The 16,505-nt window shown below is 36.6% G+C and overlaps 1 long non-coding RNA gene across 5 annotated transcripts in view; it reads right to left on the bottom strand.

The window, feature by feature from the left end:
• The window catches only part of LOC129060006 (uncharacterized), a 287,201-nt gene that overhangs the window by 142,015 nt on the left and 128,681 nt on the right, over window positions 1–16,505 (bottom strand). For 2 of the 5 annotated variants that reach the window (XR_010140311.1, XR_010140310.1), the window contains one exon: window positions 13,086–13,160. The exons of 2 other annotated variants lie outside the window; for them this stretch is intronic. This is a non-coding gene — a long non-coding RNA (uncharacterized LOC129060006). Of the gene's footprint in view, window positions 1–13,085; window positions 13,161–13,959; window positions 14,683–16,505 lie in introns of all 5 variants that reach the window. One more of the 5 variants, XR_008526311.2, reaches the window with a different exon arrangement.

Below are 16,505 nucleotides of genomic sequence, written 5' to 3' on the forward strand. Positions count from 1 at the left end.
TAGAATATTGATCAGTAATAAAAATGAACAAATTATTGATGCTCACAGCAAAATAGATAAATCTTCAAAGTATTATGTTGAGAGAAAGAAGTCAGACAATAAGGACCATAAACTGTGTCAGTCTATTTACATAAATCTCTAGAGAACATAAACTCATCCAGAGTGACATTAAATTAATAGAACAGTGATTGCTTTGGGATGGGCAGGGAGGGATAGGAGTAAGACATTATAAAAGGGCACAAGGAAACACTTTGGAAATGGATGTGTTCATTATCTTGATTCTAGTGATGGTTTCTGAACTTACATATCTGTCAAAATTTATGACCAATTGCACTTCAAATATGAGAAGTATTATCTATGTCAGTTATGCTTTAATAAAGCTGCTTAACAAGACAAATAAGACAATAAAAATAATTCAAGGGAAGTAAGAAGGTTCAAATGGAGAAAGTCTTCAAAAAAATCAAAACACTAACAGTAGAAAGTGTCTTGAAAAATATGGAGCTCTTAGCACATTCATATGTTTATCGGATTTAGTTTGGGAAGTGATACAATTATGATTGGTAACTATTTGACATTTCTTTCAAAATTAGTCATTCGCCTATTATATAATCTAGCATTTAAATGCTCAGGTATTTACCCAATAGAGGAAAACATCTGATGACAAAAAACATTGGAAAAGAAGCCTTAGTCATAATATCTAAATATTGAAACTAACCCTAATACCCATCTACAAGAAATGCTAAGGAAAGTGTGGTGTATTCATACAATGGAATATTACTCAACAATAAAAAAGAACAAACTACAAATAAATGCAAAAATATAATGAAGCTCAAAAACATAATGTGGAGTAAACAAGATACAATGCTATGCATTTATTGAATTTCATACTACATGAAATAGTATATAGTATATAAGTAATATATATATACTTATATATACTTAATTATATATATTATATGTAACATATAATGTATTTATATAGTATTATACTTACACATATGTAGTAACATATTATATACTTATATATAGTATATATGTTACTTATATAGTATACTACATATAAGTATATAATATGCTACTATGTAAGTATAATACTTACGTACTATGTTACTTATATACTATATAAGTATATATATAAAATATGGAATTGAATAAAAATGAATAAAAATGAACATTAAGATGTTTTCTGGGATGATGGGTTTCTTTTTTATTCTGTCTGCTGTGGAGGTTACAAAGATGTATGCAGTTTTCAAAACTCAATGAACTGAACACTTAATGTCACTATATTTTATTTTATGTAAATTATATCTCTATGATATTATTATATATTTGTTTGTTCCATGGTTCTAGGCTCATAATCTTCATAGCATTTATTATTTCCTAAGTGAATGATATAGTTTAGCCTTGTGTCCCCACCCAAATCTCATCTTGAATTGTGATCCCCACATATCATGGGAGGGAGCTGTAGGAAGTTATTGGATCATGGAGGAGGATTTTCCCCATGCTGTTCTTACTATAGTGAGTTCTCATGAGATCTGATGGTTTAAGTGTGGCACTTCCTCCCTTGCTTGCTCTCTCTCCTGCTGCCATGTAAGATATGCCTTTCTTCCCATTCACCTTCCATCATGAATGCAAGTTTTCTAAGGCCTTCCTAGTCATGCAAAACTTTGAGTAAATTAAATCTTTTTTTTTTTTTTTTTTTTTGTAAATTACCCAGTCTCAGGTAGTTCTTTATAGCAGTGTGAGAATGAACTAATACAGAAAATTGGTACCGAGAGAACTGGGCCACTGATATGAAGACACCTGAAAATGTGAAAGCAACTTTGAAACTGTGTAATGGGCAGAGGCCGGAACAGTTTGGAGAACTCAGAAGAAGACAGGAAGATGCAGGAAAGTTTGGAACTTCCTAGAGACTTGTTGAATGGTTGTGGCCCAAATGTTGATAGTGATATGAACAATGAAGTCCAGGCTTAGGTGGTCTCAGATGAAGATGAGGAACTTCTGTTATCCAGAGTAAAGTTCACTCTTGCTAGGCTTTAATAAAGAGACTGGCAGCATACTGCCCCTGCCCTAGATATCTGGAGAACTTTTAACTTGACAGAGATGATTTAGGGTATCTGGTAGAAGAAATTTCTAAGCAGCAAAGCCTTCAAAATGTGGCCTGGCTTTTAATAAAAGTTTATGCTCATGTGCATGAAGAAAGAGATGGTCTGAAATTGTCACTTATGTCTACAATAGAAGCAAAGCATAAAAGTTTAGAAAAATTGCAGCCTGACCATGTGGTAGAAAAAAACCCTTTTTCTAGGGAGAAATTCAAACCAGCTGCTGAAATTTGCATAAGCAAGGAGGAGCAGAAGGTTAGTAGCCAACACTGTGGGGAAAATGTCTCCAGGGCATTTCAGAGATCTTCATGTCAGCCCCTCCTATCACAGACCCAGAGGCCTAGGAGGGAAAACTGGTTTTATGGGCCAGTCCAGGGCCACACTGCTCCTCTGTGCAGCCTTGGGACTTGTCACCCTGCATTCAAGCCACTGCAGCTCTAGCTTTGGCTAAAAGGGGCCAAGGACAGCTCTGGCAATTACTTCAGACGGTGGAAGCCCCAAGCATTGGTGTTAGGCTTGCTGCTGCACAGTGGTCAAGAGTTGAGGCTTGGCGGCCTCTGCCTAGATTTCAGAGGATATATGGAAACACCTGAATGTCCAGGCAAAAGTCTGCAACAGGGGTGGAGACCTCATAAAGAACATCTACTAGGGCAGTGCAGACGGGAAATGTGGCATTAGAGGCTCCATACAGAGTTCCCACTGGGCCACTGCCTATTGGAGCTGAAGAAGAGCACCACCAACATCCTCCAGACCCTTGAATGATAGATCCATCAACAGCTTGCACTGTGCACCTGGAAAAGTTGTAAGCAATCAATGTTAGCCTGTAAAAGCATCAGCGGGGGATGTACCTTGTAGAACCACAGGGGCAGAGCTGCCCAAGGCCTTGGGAGCTATATTAGCTCATTTTTGCACTGCTGATAAAGACATACCCAAGACTTGGCAATTTACAAAAGAAAGATGTTTAATGTACTTACAGTTCCACATGGCTGAGGAGGCCTCACAATCATGATGAAAGGCAAGGAGGAGCAAGTCATATCTTACATGGATGGCAGCAGGCAAACAGAGAGAGCTTGTGCAAGAAAATTCTCATTTTTAAAATCATCAGATCTTGTGAAATTTATTCACTATCACAAGAACAGCACAGGAAATTACCTCCCACCAGGTTCCTCCCGTGATTTCTGGGAACTGTGGGAGTTACAAGTCAAGATGAGATTTGGGTGGGTGAGCTCTACATTGGCCCCTTTCAGCCGTAGCAGGAGGAGCTGGGACACAGGGCAATTTTCCTCCTAGGCCTCTGGGCCTGTGATGGGAGGGGCTGCCATGAAGACTTCTGACATGCCTGGATACATTTTTCTCATTGTCTTGGTGACTAACATTCAGCTGCTTGTTACTTATGTGAGTTTCTGCAGTCGGCTTGAATTTCTCCTCAGAAAATGGGATTTTCTTTTCTAATGCATTGTCAGGTTGCAAATTCTCCAACTTTTATGCTTTATTTTCCTTATAAAACTGAATGCTTTTAACAGCACACAAGTCACATCTTGAATTCTTTGCTGCTTAGAAATTTCTTCTGACAAATACCCTAATCATCTCTCTCAAGTTCAAAGTTCCACAAATCTCTAGTAAAGGGGCAAAATGCCCCAGTTCCTTTGCTAAAACAAAATGAGAGTCACTTTTGCTCCATGCAGAGGTGCCTTGAACTTGGCTTGCCCAGGGAAGGGATGGGAGCTCTGGGCCTCTGTCTGTATCTGGCCCTATGTATCTCTTTCTGTGTGTCCTTTGTAATAACTTTTATAATAAATGGGTAAACGTAAGTGTTTCCCTGACTTCTATGAGCCACTCTAGCAAATTAATCAAACCCAAAGATGGGGGTCTTGATAGCCTTTTTTTTTATAGCAGGTCAGTCAGAAGCACAGGTTAAACAACCCAGGGCTTGCTGTTGCTTTGGAAGTGGGGCCCTCTTTCTTGAGAGACTAAACCCACAATCTGTATGATCTGACACTATCTCCAGGTAAATGGGGTCAGAATTGAATTAGAGGACACCCAGCTGGCATTCACTTCAGTACTGATTGCTTGTTTGCTGGTAGGGGGAAATCCCTACACATCTGGTGTAAAAAGCCTATTGTGAGAGGATAGTGGGAGAAACTGAGTTTTTTTCCACTCAATATTATTGTCCCAGTTATTGATTGTTTATTTCAAATCACTATATACAAAACTTTCTTTGGCCATTCACAGTGGCTCACACCTGTTATCCTAGCAGTTTGGGAGGCCAAGACGGGTGGATCACCTGAGGTCAAGAGTTAGAGACCAGCCTGGCCAACATGGTGAAACCTCATTGCTACTAAAAATACAGGTGGTGTGCTCCTGTAGTCTCAGCTACTTGGGAGGCTAAGACAGAAGAATTGCTTGAACCCAGGAGGCAGAGGTTGCAGTGAGCCGAGATCGTACCATTGCACTCTAGCCTGGGCAACAGAGCAAAAACTCCATCTCAAAAAACAAAAACAAAAACAAACAAATGAAAAAAAACTTTCTTCATTCAACCTTGTAGAAAATCAGCCACCAATTATGACTAACATCCAACTGTTCTGTTTTCATCTTTATTGTCACTGTTTTGGTAAGGTAGTGATTATTTCTTATTTTAATTCATACTGTGTCTGCTAAACTCTCTTGTCCTCACCACCACAGCATCATCTCATGCTACCACCCACTTCATAATCTGTCCTCTTCATATTCATCCTTGTGGCTCTTCAAAGATGCTATGCTTTGTATCTCCTTTGGAAATTCACCCACTCATTTTCTTCTAACTAGAATGCTCTATCCCTTTTTCATTGACTTACTCCTACTTATCCTCGAGTCTGGTTTTAGACAGCACTTTTACTGCGAAGTTTTCTAGATATTCAAGAAGACATTATATGCCCTTTTTATGGGCTATCTTGTCCTCTTGATCAAAGAACCATAACAGCTCTTATCACACTGTTCTTTAATTGTAAACTTTGTTGTCTGTCTCACTAGCTACTTGAGGGCAGATACTATCTCATTTATTGTAGTATTTCCAATATTTTAAAAGATCTTTTATAATTAGTGTTTCAAAATATTTGTTGAATGAAAGGACAAATATGAAAAATGTTATTAAAGAAATGGGTATAGAAACAAGATTTCAAAGTTACTTATTTCCTATAGACTTCAGTAAATCAAACAGCAAATGTTAAGATACAGGTTCACAGTGGGCCTTTTCTGATTATATTGCAAGACAAATAAAATATTTGCCTCATGTATATGCACTTTTAACATCCAATCACATAGCTATATTGTAGACGTTTCTGATAATTTAACATGCATAATTCCATGTTTCAAGTTATACATTATCCCTTAATAAGGTTAACATGCATAATTCCATGTTTCAAGTTATACATTATCCCTTAATAAGGATTCATTGTAATCAAAGCAATATTAGCATGTTGTCTGTTACAAGGAAAGACCAGATGGACCACTTGTGTGTCGATTTAAGTTATCATAATCCAGGATATAGTGTGCATCCTCCTATACATACCTAAAAAAGCATGCGATCTAAGAGTTTCTTACATTGTATACTACCTGTTAAAAACTACCTGTATAAATATTATCTTTATGGGTTTTTATTAAGATTTAACTGATTGAATTATTTAGTGTGAACTAAATTATATGCCAAATGCACAAGATTTGACAGTTATTTAAGATCTGTTCAGATTATAGTTGTATTATTTTATGAAGGTAACAAGGTAGTTTAGGCTTAGTTAGTCAAGAAAAATATGTGTTTTTGTTGTTGTTGTTTGTTTGTTTTTTTATAACTGCCATGACTAAATTCTGCCTTTGATTTGATGATCTAAGGCAGACCTTTCATTTTGCACATTTACTGTAAGGTTGATGGATGAAAAGATGGATGAACGGATGGATGAGTACACTATTGGGTGTCCCCTCAGCTGTCTGAAATTCTCTGAATGATAATGGATAATAATGTAATATGAATAAAAATGCTTCATGAAAATGAAAATGTTGGAGTGTTGTGAATCTAAGTCAAATAATGCCTTTTTAGAAGTTAATTTTCAACCTTTTTCAAAGTTAATATTAAGAAGTCCCATTGTAAATTCATATGACTTTACTATCTTTGTAAATGTATCATCCAGTCTCTTTGTACCTAATCATATATAGAGCAAAGCATCTCAACATAACTCAAATGTCATATGGATGCATGCCAGCTATTTATTTAAATAATTTTAAAAGTCTGCATAGAAAGTTGGCATTGAATGACTTAATTATCTTAATTATTGATTTGAATCTTTAAAATATCACAGCAATCAGCAATAAGCAATTGAGACTACTTATTGCTCTTAATCTATTCACGTGTTATTAAGATGTTGATTAGGTAAAATGAATCATCAACAGAACTAAGTTTAACTTTTGTTATATCTAGAACTGATACTCCCACAACTTCCTCTGTCATTAATTGTACAGCACAAATGTCAAGGCCAGTGTTCATTTTCAAAATTAAAATTCCTGATATGCAAACCATTAAACCCTTCTGACGACAGTTCTCTTACAGTGTAGAACAAACAAAACTTATATGTTTAACTACTAGATATCTTAGTTGCTGTATCAGATATTTTCATAATTTATTCCAATGTATATAATTTTTTCTGTTTGTCATTTCAATGTTTTTATTGACTACATGATACTTATGACAAGAATTCAGTTATGCACTGCTTGATCTTGGGGATGTATTTTAAGAAATGTGTCACTAGGTGATCTTTTTGTTGCATGAACAACATACAGTGTACTTACACAAACTTAGATGGTATATCCCACTATACACCTAGGCTATATAGTGTAGCCTATTTCTCCTAGGCTACAAACTATATAGCATGTTACGATACTGAATACTATAGGCAACTGTAACAAAATTGTGAGTATTTGTGTTACTAACCATAGGAAATGTACAGTAATAATATGGCATTATAATCTTATGAGACCACTGTCCAATATGTGGTTGGTCATTGACCATAACATTGATATTCAGTGCAAGATCGTATATATAAGTGTAACATTTGGTCCCTTTGTATATAATCATGTATAATTTATCTATTGAGCATGTTTGAATGAACAGTAATCATAATCTTTCAAAAAGAAGTTTGACACAAAGAGCGTGTACTAGGACTAAACTGACCTGAGTTCCGTATTAGTTCTGTCACTCAATAACTGTATAAACTTAGTCAAGTTACCTGATACCTATGCACTTCTTTTTTTCCTTATAAATATATACATAAAACTATCTACTTCTGTGTGTTATTAAAAAGTTTCAAGGGATTACTAATGTAAAGTGCCTGTATGTCATTAAATAGGCTGTTTTACTTTCCTTTTAAGTGGAAGAAAAAGGAAGATAATTATTACTGAAGTTATCGTTGAGTCTTCTAATAATATGAAAATGAGGAACATAAGATTTTCTTTTGATTGTTGAACTGTAAAATCAGTATGTATTTTGTCAGCAGAGGGACAACAAAATAACCCAAAATGGGCAAAATTTGAGTCTCTTTAATTGACTATGTTATCTTAGTCAAAAAAAAGGACAGTGCAGAAGAAGATAGATATGTAAGCATCTCCGAAGCAAGCATCATCAGGGTCTGTCCAAGCTGTACTCAAGAGGAGAGGGAGGTTTCACAGATATGTTAAGCCTTCCTAGCCAACTTTTTTGGATCCATTGGCATGTAGTTTCAAGAGTCTAGGTAAGTACTACATCACATGCCCTTAGACAATTGGTTCTTCCTCCATGCTCATGCTCACACAGATGTTTGTGATTTAACCTCCCATTTAAGTGTATTCACATAGCAAATGAACATGTTTTTCCACATCAATTTTGAGAAATATCATTATTATATTCATAACAGATTTTTTTTAACTGTAACTTAATATGTTGGTGGAAAAATATTTGCAATGTATGTGATGGTAATTTTATCAGCCTTCAAGACAGATATAAATATATACTTATATTTATGTATATACATTTATGTATTTATATATTTTAGTATATATAAAGATAAATGCACATATGCATCTATGCATATGTCAAGACTGACATATATGCATTTATGTTTATATATTAACATATATAAATATATGCAGATATACAGGTAGATAAATATATAGCTATAGATATAAATATCACACTGATATAAATATAGATATAGACATAAATATGCCAATATAATCCTTGCTCTGTGCACTTATGTTCTACTCATTTCTTTTCATTTGGGATAATAATGTTTGTGGCTCTGGCTTTCATATATATATATACGTATATATATAATATACATATATATGTGTATATATATATTATATACATGTATATATATATATGTACACATACACACAAATTAGCCTGGAACTCATGGGAGCACTATTTGCCCCAACTATATCCCCCACTCACAAGTTAGACCAGAAGATTTAAATACTCTTAATGATCAGATTGCTAAAAAAAAGAAAAAAATTACTCAAACAAGTAAATTCGCTTTGCCCTTTTCTGTATGTTTCTTGTTACTAGGACAAAGTTAGATTTACTCATTTCTCAATCTTTCTATTTGGATACATTTGCAATGGAGATAAAGAAGCACTTACTACATATTAACAACTGGCATTGCTGTGTTATTCTCATGCAGTCTTCTCAGGGAAAGTCCATCAATAGAGTTCATTTCTCTAAAACCAGGGGACTTGATTGTTCATACAACTTGTGGAGTATTCTTGCATACATTTTGTTTTTGACTTTTTTTTGTAGAAGCAATTTTGTTCACGTGAAAAAACGAGACTTTGTCTATCACTATTACGGGGGAAATTTGTCATCCTATCTTCATTTTCTACTTTAGTTTGGGAAGATCTCTTTGGTTACTCTGTTTTTACAAGTCAGGACAACAATGGGTAATTGGGTATGTAGGCGAGGTTGGCTGGTCCCTGCCATACATATGAACATCCAAAGGTCGTGTGTGCGTGTGCTCTGTGTGTGTGTGTGTGTGTGTGAAAAAAAGAAAAAGAGCCTGGACAAATTTTGAACAAATCAATTAGAAAAATGTCTCTGGGAAATGTGAAGGTGAGCTTGTATTAGTGGCCAGAGTAAGAATAGACTAAAAAGTTTGATGTTTATCATGGCATCTGAGATAAGTCAGGGAAGGACTTTAAGCAATACTGTTTTGATTAGATTTATATCTTATTTTGTTAACACTAGTAACAGCAAGGACAATTGATTGGTAAGGGGAAGAGGAGGTCTTCAGGTTATGGTGGTCTTATCAGATTTAAAAATATAGCTACTAGGTGACAGTAAGAACAAGGAGCAAAAAACAAAGTGAAGAGCTATTTTTTCACATTTCGTATTATGATTCAGTTTGTATCCATCATGAGAAGAAAGACCCATGTACAGTGAATGCACTAAACACTCTTCAAGAAGCAGTTTTTCTGTGTTCCAGGGTTTTTAACAGGAATTGGATATGCAGTAATTTGATGCTTTCTATGTCTGTTATATTAAATATGATAGTCTTTGTTCTTTATTGTGTGTTGCATTTAATGTACACTTCCTTTGTAGAACAATTAGAGTCTCATTTTGCGGTTTTCCATTTTAGGTGGATGAGACTAACTGCTCGGTCTTGTGTTCTGGCCATTCCTCACAGGGTTTAACTCATCATAGTCATTTTGAGGCCATTTTGTAATTAACTGTAGATGCTAATCCTTTGTGACCTATGCACACTCAGGTCAACAACACTTAAACACTTACTCAGCTACAGCCCAAGAGTTCCCTGACTAATCTCCCTACTTCCTATTAACATCTCTCAATGCTATTCTCTCTAAATGTTATCTCTTTTTCTATGTGTTCATATCCACCTCTGCTGAACTATATTCTGTACTTGAAGACTCTATTGAACATGTATATGTGTGTGTAGCTGTGTTTGTGTGTGAATCTCTAAGACATGGACAGTCTAGAGAACTGCACTCAAAGTCCAGAAGGCCAATACTATTTTCGTAATAAAATTGGGTTATTATTTGCTTTACTTATTCTCATGAATCTCCAGTGGATTTTTCCACAGACTACCTGACATATTTGCAATTACCTCTGTAAGCAGATTTTCTCCATGTACTTCAATCAAGGCATCATAATGCGTCAGATTAAATGTAGGGGCAAAAACAAGAATTCAACTATCTTCTATTAAGCCAGACGCATTAAATGGATCTTCAGAAATGTAAAACAATGTGACTTTTCTCTTTAATTTTTGAAAATATTGGGTTTTTTGTTTGTTTTTGTTTTGAGATAGAATCTTGCTGTGTCATCCATGCTAGGGTGCAGTGGTGCAATCTTGGCTGCCTGCAACCTCTGCCTCCCGGGTTCAAGTGATTCTCCTGCCTCAGCCTCCCAAGTAGCCAGGACTACAGGCACACACCACCATGCCCAACTAATCTTTGTGTTTTCAGTAGAGATGGAGTTTCACCAGGTTGGCCACGCTGGTCTTGAACTCCTGACCTCAAGTGATCTGCCCGCCTTGGCTTCCCAAAGTGCTGGGATTTCAGGCATGAGCCACAGTGCCCACCCCAAGATATTGTTATTTTTATTAAAGTATTTAAGATAATAAATTTTGGTAGTAATTTTTAAATCACTTAGCATATAAGCATTTAAAACTGATATTAGTTTTAATTTCTAATATAGTTAATATTAATAGGTGTAATACACATAAACTCTCTTTACAGTCCTCAATAATTTTTAATGATATAAATTGGCCCTGCATCCAAAAAGTTTGAGAACAGTGTCCTGGAGGACACTTAAAAATCTAAGAAACATTTAGTATTCTTGTTGCAGACATTGGTAAATAGAAGTACATCATTAGACATTTTAGCTCACAGGAATGAACTGTTGTAAAATAGAACAGGGCCCAAATTTTCCCCTTTCAACAGCTATTATATTAATCATGCAACCTATCTTCTCTGCAAGGTATCAATACACTAATTCACAGCAGAGAGCATCACAGGAATGGCTAGAGAGGGAAATGAGCCTATATATGATTCTGATCACTTACAGAGCACCATCTACTTAAACTTTTTAACTGTAAATCCTTAAATGGTGCTTTATATTACTACCCAGTGGCAATTAGGAATTTCATGCCGAGTTGGTACAACCCTACTTATAAAATGTAGGTTTGATTAAGAATAAATAGCAAACAAGCTCCCAAGATAAACATATCAGGAGAATATAAAAGTCACAAATCAGAAATGAATATAGTCCTTGCATGAAAATTTTCCACGTCAAGTGCATTAAAAGATCTCTATAAGAACAGGAGGCTCCTTTTTTTATAGCATGATTCCAATCATTATTATTTTGGTGATTTCAATACCTACTCAAAATATCAATTCAACCTTGCCCTCTCAGTAGCGTCTTGACCTTCTATCTTCAGAGATCTTTTCTATTATTTCATTTCAAGCAAGCATTCTCATGTGCATACTCTAGGTGCTTGTTATTACCTTTTTCCATACCATTTTTATAACATAATTTTAACTATCCTAATAAGTGAATGAATTTTACATTAGGACACTAATTACAAGAGCAGCGAACTATTACTCTAAAGTATCTTTTATATTCTCCATACCCTCTAAGACACGCCAAAAAGTGCCTTCTAATTACACTCTATCACTTGTTCATACTTTTGATCCCTGACCTTGTCCTGGGCTAATTCTCAGCTGTCACATGTTCCTAAAATATCTGTCTCTGTCTCTAAGAAATGTGACTTTTTCTCTTCCTCCTGCCACCCACATCAGAAAAAGTCTTGATTTATTAGGAAGCCGAAGTAGTATTATTTCCCAATATATTCCAGTGGATAGCAACATAGGCATAGGTATGACACTGAAAATTGAAGATAAAATAGCAATTTTATATACCAATGGTATGGTTTGGCTGTGTCCCCACCCAAATTTCATCTTGAATTACAGTTCCCATAATCCCCATGTATTGTGGGAGGGACACAGTGTGAGGTAATTGAATCAAAGGGGCAGCTTCCCCCATGCTATTCTTGTGATAAGTTTTTGTGAGATCTTATGGTTTTATAAGAAGCTTCCTCCTTTGCTCCATTCTCATTCTTTTCCTTTCTGCTGTCACGTGAAGAAGGACAAGTTTGCTTCTCTCTCCACCATGTTTGTAAGTTTCCTGAGGCTTCCCTAATCATGCTGAACTGTGAGTCAATTAAATGTCTTTCCTTTATAAATTAACCAGTCTCAGATTGTCTTTATCAACAGCAAGAGAATGGACTAATACAGTAAATTGGTACCACAGAGAGTGGGGTACTGCTGTAAAGATACCCAAAGGCAAAGTGGCTCATGCCTGTAATCCCACCACTTTGGGAGGCCAAGATGGAAGGATCACTTGAGGTCAGGAGTTCGAGACCAGCCTGACCAACATGGTGAAACCTCGTTTTGTACTAAAAGTACAAAAATTAGCCGGGTATGATTGTACATGCCTGTAATCCCAGCTACTTGGGAGGCTGAGGCAGGAGAATCACTTGAATCTGGGAGGTGGAGGTTGCAGTGAGCTGAGATTGTGCCATTTCACTCCAGCCTGGGCAACAAGAGTGAGACTTTGTCCCAAAAAAAACAAACAAAAAAATTACCCAAAAATGTGGAAATGACTTTGGAATTGGGTAATGGACAGAAGTTGGAACAGTTGGGAGGGCTCAGAAGAAGAGCAAGATGTGCGAAAGTTTGGAACTTCTTAGAGACTCAGAGGGCTCAGAAGACAGAAAGATGTGGGAAAGTTTGGAACTTCCTAGAGACTTGTTGAATGGCTTTGACCAAAATGCTGACAATTCAAGAGGAAGCAGAGTATAAAACTTTGCAGCCTGACAATGTGATAGAAAAGAAAAACCCATTTTCTTGGGAGAAATTCAAGCCTGCTGCAGAAATTTGCATAAGTAACAAGGAGTGGAATGTACTCACCAGGACAATGGGGAAAATGTCTCCAGAGCATATCAGAGTTCTTCACAGCAGCCCCCCGATCACAGGCTTGGAGGCCTAGGAGAGACAAATGTTTTCATGGGCCAGACCCAGGGTCCCTCTGCTGTGTGAAGCCTCAGGACTTGGTCCCATTCTTTCCAGCCACTCCAGCCACGGCTAAAAGGGGCCAACGTACAGCTCAGGTCATGGCTTTAGAGGGAGCAAGCCCCAAGCCTTGGCAGCTTTCACATAGTGTTTAGCCTGCAGGTGCACAGAAGTCAAGAATTGAGGTTTGAGAACCTTCACCTAGATTTCAGAGGATGCAATAAATGCCTGGATGTCCATACAGATGTTTGCTACAGGGGCAGAGCACTCATGGAGAATGTCTGCTAGGGCCACGTGGAAGGGAAATAGTGAGATCATAACCCCTACACAGAATCCCCACTAGGGCATGCCTAGTGAAGCTATGAGAAGAAGGCCACCATCCTCCAGAACCCAGAATTGTAGATCCGCCAACAGCTTGCACTGTGTGCCTGGAAAAGCTGCAGACACTCAATGCCAGCTGGGAATGGAGCTAGGGCAGGGGGCTGTACCCTACAAAGCTACAAAGGAGGAGCTGCCCAAGACCTTGGGAGCCCACCCTTTGCTTCAGCATGACATGGATGTCAGACATGGAATCAAAGGAGATTTTGAAACATTAAGGTTTAATGACTGCCTTATTGGATTTCAGAATTCCATGGGGCCTGAAGCCCCTTTGTTTTGGCCAATTTCTCCCATTTGGAAGAGGTGTATTTACCCAATGCCTGTGCTCCCATTGTATCTAAGAAGTAACTAACTTGCTTTTCATTTTACAGGCTTTTAGGCAGAAGGGACTCACCTTCTCTCAGATGAGACTTTGGACTTGAACTTTTGAGTTAAGGCTGGAATGAGTTAAGACTTTAGGGGACTGTTGGATGGGCATGATTGTGTTTTGAAATGTGAGGACATGAGATTTTGGAGGGGGAAGGGGTGGAATAATATGGTTTGGCTGTGTCCCTACCCAAATCTCATCTTGAGTTGTAGTTCCCATAATTCCTATGTGTCATGGGAGGGACCCAGAGGGAGTTAATTGAATCATGGGGGCAGTTTCCACCATGCTATTATCATGATAGTAGTTCTCACGAGAGCTAATCGTTCTATAGGGGGCATGCTCCTTCACTGGATTCTTGTTTTCCTCCTTGCTGCCACCATGTGAAGAATCATGTGTTTGATTCCTCTTCTGCAATTCTGCAATGATTGTAGGTTTCCTGAGGCCTTTCCAGCCATGCTAAACTGTGAGTCCATTAAACATCTTTCCTCTATAAATTACCCACTCTCAGGTATGTCTTTATTATCAGCCTGAGAGCAGACTAGTATACCATAGCTAATGGGGTGAAATAAATTATATTTTTTAGTACGTGTATTGGATTTATGTGTGTATGTAAGTTTGTGTAGAGATGTTGGTGGTAATGTATCGCACTCTCTCTCTCTCTCCTCTTTTTCTTGTTGACATTATTCTCCTTCTCCTCCTCCTCCTCCTGCTCCTCTTTTCTGTCTTTTTCCCTTATTCCCAACTCTTGTCCTAGGATGAAACACCATCTTTGTTCTCTTTTTTCTTTTGGAGTGTGTGATATATTCACAACACATTAAAAATATATTTATTATTATTATAAACTTCATAATTTAAACTTAAGCTCCAAAAATTTGTAATTAATTTGTTCACAGTTTTAGTATTGCAGAATAAAAGGCATTTTTCCAGGCAGAAATTACAGTTTTTATTTTCTAAAGTGTCCAGGGTTTCAGGTACTACAGAGTCATGGAACTTGAACAGATGGTGCTTTGCAATTAATATGAATTTTAAAAGCCAAATACTGTGTGCATAATAACATTTGCTTTGCCCATTTTAAACATTGAATTTTACTCATGTACTCCTTTAAAAAATTACTCTACACTCTACCACCTTTGACCTTACAGGAGATTAGGAAATTGAGAAGTTATTGAGTGAGGAGATCCAACAAAATTACAATTACAGAAACCTCTGAATGCTGCATGTAATTGAATTTATTCACAAGCCAAAAATCAATGCAGCCATCCAGAAACACACCAAATGTGACATTCAGTTTTTTATGCTTTATCAAGCCTAATTGATGTTGGAGGAAATAAATTAGAGAAATAGTTAGTCTTATAAAAGGAGTCCTTAAGGATATACCAAATAACCATTCATAAGAGCTAAGGATAATTCATATTTTTGAATGACCATTTGATAGTGGCAATTGAGATTAACTCTTTTTCCTTCTTAAACTCCAGCCCTTACAATTCCTCCCTACATTCCTATGGGAAGAAGCAAAAGAAAGAAATCCATTTGTGGTTTGATATCCATATGATAGTTTTTGATATATCTGTTTTGGGACTAAAAGTCAAAAATATCATAGCTAATGGACTAAAATACTCATTTTTACATATTGTTTGAGAAATTATGTAAATATTTACATCTATGTTACAGTAAAATACTGCTATTAAAAAAAATCTAAGGAGAAAGCCTAATATCACAAAGTCTCATTTCTTTGTTTGGTTGACATAGTACTTAGGCTCTTGTTTCCCACCCAAATAGACCATCACTCTTTATAGACATATCCACATGTGCAGATATTCCTACGTGTCCAAATCTTATAAATACTACAGGGCCCAGTTCCCTTCACTGTGCCAGATGAATATAGGTATTTACTTCTGGTGACTTTGTATAAAATGTTTTAACAATTATTTCTATATAGGGCTTAGTTTGTTTATATCCACATGATAAAAAAATAAGTCCTATGTAGAAATAATTATTCAAGGTATGCTCTGTAGACAGGTAATGGTCTTCAAACTGCTATCAGACTATAAAAATTAAGCTCAGAAATTGAGAATAAATACTTAAAAGTTGTATACCATCTTGAGATGTAATGTTATGTCTGCTGGACTTAATTTAAAAAATTGGAAGCTGTACTTTTTATGCATTCCTTTCTTTGTGTTTAATTTTCTAATGATTCATTTTAATTGCTGCTCTGAACTGAATTGTGTACTCCCAAACCCACATGCTCCGGCCCTAACCATAATGTGACTGTATTTAGAGATAACACCCTTAGGGAGATAATTAAAGTTAAATAAGGTCATAAAAGTGGGACCCTATCCTAGTCTGTTTGGGCTCCTATAACAAAATATCATTGACTAAGTAGCTTAAAAACAACAAAAATTATTTATTGTTTATTTATTTATTTACTTATTTGAGACAGAGTCTTGCTCTGTCACTCAGGCTAGAATACAGTGGTGCCATTATGGCTCACGGCAGCCTCTGCCTCTTGGGCTCCAGTGATCTTCCCATCTCAGCCTCCTGAGTAGCTGGGACCACAGGTATGTGCCACCATG

This window comes from Pongo abelii, chromosome 5 (genome assembly GCF_028885655.2).
Source record: "Pongo abelii isolate AG06213 chromosome 5, NHGRI_mPonAbe1-v2.0_pri, whole genome shotgun sequence".
Lineage (NCBI taxonomy): Eukaryota > Metazoa > Chordata > Mammalia > Primates > Hominidae > Pongo > Pongo abelii.